General features: G+C 47.1%; 1 protein-coding gene across 3 annotated transcripts in view; it reads right to left on the bottom strand.

The window, feature by feature from the left end:
• RBM25 (RNA binding motif protein 25) overlaps positions 1–2,283 on the bottom strand; it is a 33,194-nt gene extending 30,911 nt beyond the window's left edge. For 2 of the 3 annotated variants that reach the window (XM_031593603.2, XM_031593602.2), the window contains exon 1: positions 2,135–2,283. The gene's annotated coding sequence lies outside the window, so the exon portion shown is untranslated. Of the gene's footprint in view, positions 1–1,595; positions 1,779–2,134 lie in introns of those variants that run through there. The other variant, XM_090141068.1, reaches the window with a different exon arrangement.
• Between the last annotated feature and the right edge of the window lie 3,486 nt (positions 2,284–5,769).

Raw genomic sequence — 5,769 nt, forward strand, 5'->3', positions numbered from 1 at the left:
AATCCTGATGTCGTAAAGCAAAAACAAAATGAATGCACTTCAAGACTTTACACCAAGTCCTACCAAGATGTTGCACAGCCTAATCCCTCAAATAGGGGGGGTACTAAACAAAAACCATGTGTAAAGAAATTTAAACAAAATCCAGCTTTGATTAAAATCTTAACTTTCAGATGATTAAGAGAGCAGTGATAAAATCCATGCTTATTGCATAACATCATGCTATGTAGTAACACCCTGAGTCACTAAGGGATTTGATCCCAATGTTTCACTGTAACATTCCTATACAATTTTTTTTTTTTTCTATTGTCTACTCTGTGCTGCTGCCTGCATGTAATTTTACAACAAAGTATTTTACACATTTTATGGCAGGACAGGTAGAGCTGAGCAGCACAAACACTTTCAAAAACAACCAGAGAAAACATACTCAGCAAACCAGCCTACTGAAGTCACTACTTCCACACAGGCTTCTAACATCAGTCTTCACACGGTGCGTGGCCTTTTAAGCCGCTCCATTATAAAAATAATTCCAAAATAAAAATGAACTTTAACAGTTCGCCAATCATTGGAAATACTGCCTATATTATTGTATCTCAGAAAGGTACATAGGTCCCTAAAAATGAAGGCTCTCTTCCTTCAAGCTATCAGATTCTTTAAGTGATGATGCCCAGCACTTTCTTATAAAGCTTTACAGTTTTCTCCAAAATTACCTTGAAGCTAAGTGATGCATCAGTGGAAAACATAACAGACATGTCAAGTTAGAAAATCACTATATTTGTTTTCTCTCAATATTTGTTTCCAAACAAACCTAGTACTTGCTTAAGCCTGTGCACAGGAGATGATATAAAAAGATCACTGTCATAAGTTGGAATCTAAATTACTGTAAAATACAAACTGAAAAAGCAACTTACTTACCTGAAACAAAGCCTCAGTCTGAAAGCTCCTTACCCAGAGCTCTACATCACCAGAATTCACATCACCAGAATTTTTAACACCTTGGATTTCATTTTTAATTCTAAGCTCGTATTAAGCTCTTGTCAGTAAAATACATGGCCTTCCATCTATCTTCACTTTGCTATTGACTCTTCCCAAAAGACAAACAAGGCTGGGACACTGCTAAATGTAAGGGAACGTCAAGCGACAGAAGTGAGAAATGTGAAACTGTGCAAAGCAGCTCCTCCTCAAGAGAACGAAGAAAACAGCCAGTGCTTCCCTATTCAAGCTGTTCTGGGCCACCTTTGGTAAATGCTGATGCAATACCAGTAGCAATGCCTTGCTATTTTACAGATAAATAAATAAAGATCTGTGTGCGGTCATTTTAAGTAGAACAGACCAAGGGCGACACAAGTTTAAGATTCCATTTCCTGAAAGGCCACGTCAGATCTGTTGTCATTATAAAAACAAAAACAAAAAAACAGAACAAAAAAAACCTAGTTCTGTTCAGGATGTCGCTAGTCGGTATTTTAATAAACCAAAAAGAGAAACGAACAGGAACAAAACAGTCAAACTTGAGGCAGAAAAAGGTCTTTCCCCACTAAGGAAAAAAAAAAAGACATGAGAAAGAACGTGCCTATCCGCACAACACAGGCGGTACTCACTGGACTCAGCCCGCTTGTCTCGAGCACAGGCTGACACGTGCGGTGAGATGACCGCCACGGGCCGCGCTCGGGACGTTACCCTCCGTGCCGCGACACCGCCGAAAAGCGCTTCCTCGCACGAAGCGGCACCGACGAACGAAGCCGCAGTGGGCCGGCGCGGCCAGGAGCAGGCCGGGGGCAGCTTCGGGCGCCGCCGAGGGCTCGCTCCTCTCGGCCTCGCCTCCGCTCGCCTTCCGCCGTGCCGGGCCGGCGGGGGACGAAAGGGCCCGCACGCCTCCTGGGCGGGAGAGGAAACGAAGGGCCCCGCCGCCGCCGCCGCCGCCCCGCGAGCGCCTCCCCGAGGCCGCTCTCGTTCCCCACCTCGGCGCCAGACCCGCGCCACCTTCCCGCCGAGGAGCGGCCGCGGTCCGAAGAGCAGTAGGGCAGCGCGGCGGCGCGAGCCCGGCCCGGCCCCAGAGGCGCCTCCTCTCAGCGGGCGGCCGAGGCGCCGCCGCCACCTTCCCACCCCCTTCCGGCCGCCGCGGCCCCGTGTCGCTCACCCTCCCTCGCTGCGGGGCAGGAGCCGCGTCCGGAGCGCCGCCGCGGCCCCTCCGAGAGGCGCGGGCCTGGGATGGCGCGGGGAGAAGCCGCTAGGCCGCCGGAGGCCGGGCTGGAGGGCCCGAGGCGCCGCTAGGCCGCGAACACACCGCGCCGAGCCGCCTCCGCCGCGCTGCGCGGGGTCATGTGACCCGCCCCTTCCGGCAGCGGCCCGACCTGCACCGCGCCTCCCCACCATAGAGACGGGCTCGCCAGAGCGCCCCCTCCATCCGCGCCTAGATAGCAAGGCGCCCAACCACAGAGAGGCAGTGGCTAGAAGGTCGGCGTGAGTGGAACGGCGCCTGTGCAGTCGCCATCTTTGCCGGGGCCGGCACCGCGGCGGCCTGACCTAGCGTGGAGCTCCGCCATCTTGAGGTCAGGCAGCGGCGCTTCGAGGCCGTGAGAGCTTCCGCCGGCGGGAGCCGCCATTTGCGAGCTGCCGCGGTCGGCTGTGAGCGAGGCGTGCCGGCGGTCGTGCCGGCTGGCCCCGTGGGCGTGGCTGGGAGGGAACGTGCGTTTTGGTGCGTATGGTGTAGCCAATGCTAGAGGCTTGCAAAGAAAAGCAGCCTTACGTCGTCCGTAGCCGTAAAGATACATGGAAGTCTGTACTTCACCTGAAAAGATTTATAACGAGCACAAAGAGCAGGTGCTCTAGGATGCTTTATCCTCGATAAAAAGAAAAAAAAAAGTCTCTGTGCTGTATGGCAACTTGGCCTGTCTGGGGACTGCTGGTGGATTTTCCCGACCTACAACTAACATCCAAACTGCATTAGAAAACTTAAAATTGTACACCTCCCCTCCAGATCGTACAGCTGCCGACAGCAGGTGGTTGCACATGGAAAGAGCAAGTAGCTGTGAATGGAAGAAAGGCAGTCTGGAAGGTGATTACAGTGTGGGCCACAACATAAGCCCGTGTGAACATTTGGATTGGCTAAGGAGAAAGTCCTGTTCCCTCCATACCATGCATTCCCACTGTTCACACATACTATATAAAGAAAAATGCTCAAAGGAATATGTAATAACAAACCATCCCCTCCACCTGGAAACAATACAGAAACTACTGATTTCTTCAATACCAAGTAGATGAAATCGACCCAACTGATTTCATACCTGCTACTGAACAGCCAACAACTGAGCTGAAACAGGTACATCTCATTACCTTGCTTTAGAGGCGTTCATGTGCAAGGGTAGAGATTTCAGCTTTACAAAGTACTTCAAGATTCAATGAAATTCCTTCCTCTTTGAGAATAGCGTCTTTGCTCTATTAAGTATAGCTCATATGTATGTCCTACGTGTGTTCATTCAACTAATAGAATTTAGTCAATACTGACTGCTATTAATCTTTTGAATAATTTAAAAATATTTATAGGAATGTAGGTAAAAACACTCATTTTGCAGCTTAGAGGAGAATGAGGGAAAAAAAAACGTTCTGCGTTTCCAGTTTCTATGCAGTTGTCTCAGATTGAAATTGTTATCCACATGAAAAATGTGAAATCCAAATTCAAGTAGATTTCAGACACTTTCAGTCTGAGACAATAGCTTTCATCATGTAGATAATCATCCATTGTTGTTTAGCTGGAGAAAGTCACCAATGTGCATTTACTTATACAAATCATCAACTTTTGCCTCCAATACCCTTCATAATCAAGAAAGTATCCAATAAAAATAATTACTTCCAGATCTCTATTCATTCTACTCCCGAATTTCAGAATTTCCCACTTAAGTCTATCTGTGCTATCTTTTTACCTTTCAGTTGTGAAATCGAGATGCCATACTCCAGTTACTGATCCCAGTTCAATTGGTTCCCTAAGTCAATTCTGACTTCAGAATTTTATACTTAAGTCATTCAAAAAAGGTCCAGTACGGACCTTCAAAGATTTAGACTGAAAATAAATAGGAACTATTTATGTCTGCAGATTGTTTTGTATTTCAGGTGTGAGAAATCACTCCAAACATACCAGGCGGTTTCTCAGAGTAAAAAGATCGTTTTTCATCTGTGCAACGTTTTAAATATTTTATGGGTGCACCACTCCAAAATCACCAGGTAAAAAAGATCCATTGCACTGTAGGAGCACAGGCTTTGGGATCTGGGATCCTTACTGCCTGTTTAAGGCACAGCCAACAACCTGACTGTGGCAGAGGAATATAGCTTGGGCCACGTACAGAAATACTGCATACGCTTCCTATTCCAGGCAGAGAGTAGTGCTGCAGTTTTTCTAAGGGAGAATTAGGAAAAAAAAAAAAAAATGGGGACAGAAAGTTTAGGCTCTATCCAGCAAGTGTGCCATGTAGAAACCGGCCTAGGTGTTAAAATACTGTTAAAAATACAGAAAGTTTTTCTGTGCAACTTTCTTTTTTTTTTTTTTTTAGTATTGTAAATAAATGTAGCCTCTAATTGTACTTTCAGTAATACCACAAAGCTAATTATTAAGGTTTTTTTTTTTCTCTTCCTCATACCATTAAATCTCTGACTATGCAGTCTGAACATAGACACTTTGAGGAAGATCCTTTAGATGTCAAACTCACTGTTTTGGCTCCCTGCTTTCCATAGTGCTGCAACATTTAAGTTTCTATTTCCTTTGTATTGAATATATACACAATCTTTAGATTTTTCACTCTGAAGTTGTTTGGCACACGACAGTTTATTCCTACAGACATCAGACTATTCAGTTAATTTTTCTGATTAATCTTTTATGCAAAATACTGATCATAAATGTATCACCGTAACAGTAGGAGGGAGATTAGCGAAAATGAACATTGTGTCAATCTTAGAATGATAGAATCATCCAGGTTGGAAGAGAACTCCAAAGATACCAAGTCCAACCACGATCCATCACAGAATCACAGAATGGCCAGGGTTGGAAGGGACCTCAAGGATCATGAAACTCCAACCCCCCCGCCACAGTAGGGCCACCAATCTCCATCCCCACCAACCGTGTCCCTCAGTGCCACACTACGTGTTTCTTGAATTCCTCTAAAGAGAGTGACTGCATCACCTCTCTAGGCAGCCCATTCCTGCCTTCATCATCACTGAACTGCACAGAAGAGCAGTAGATCCACTGTCTAAGTGCCTAGTGACATATAGATCCACTCTATATGCAGAAGGGCAGAGGAAGCTCTTGGCTACCACTGGTGATGTGCTGTGAGTTTTGTGAAATGGCAGTACTTCACCTTACAAAAGGTGCAGTCGCTGTCATTGCTATTAACATAGATATCCAGTAATGTAATTAACTCCTTCTATAAATAATTTGTGTCCAACCAAACCACTGGATCAAGTAGCAGAGCAATTTCTAGCTGCCTTTCTATGGATACTGATGTGTCAGCTTGCTGAAGTGAAGCCACAGATCCACCTCCATTGAGCACCCATTGGCATTTCAGCCAGCCAGCCCGCCAAAATCTATCCGAGAGGAGGAAGAGCAAGCGCTGCTCCTACTCAGCCTTCCTCGGCCACGCACACAACGCAAAACACAACGCGAGGGCAGCGTCGCCGTCCCGTCGCGGACAAGATGGCGGGCCGGGCCGCCCGGCACTACGACTCCCAGCAGGCGCCGCGCCGAGGCGCGCCCCGTGAGGCCGGACTACAGCTCCCGGCGTGCCC

The sequence above is a fragment of the Phasianus colchicus genome, chromosome 5, assembly GCF_987193195.1.
Source record: "Phasianus colchicus chromosome 5, bPhaCol1.hap1.1, whole genome shotgun sequence".
In the NCBI taxonomy this organism is placed as follows: Eukaryota; Metazoa; Chordata; class Aves; order Galliformes; family Phasianidae; genus Phasianus; species Phasianus colchicus.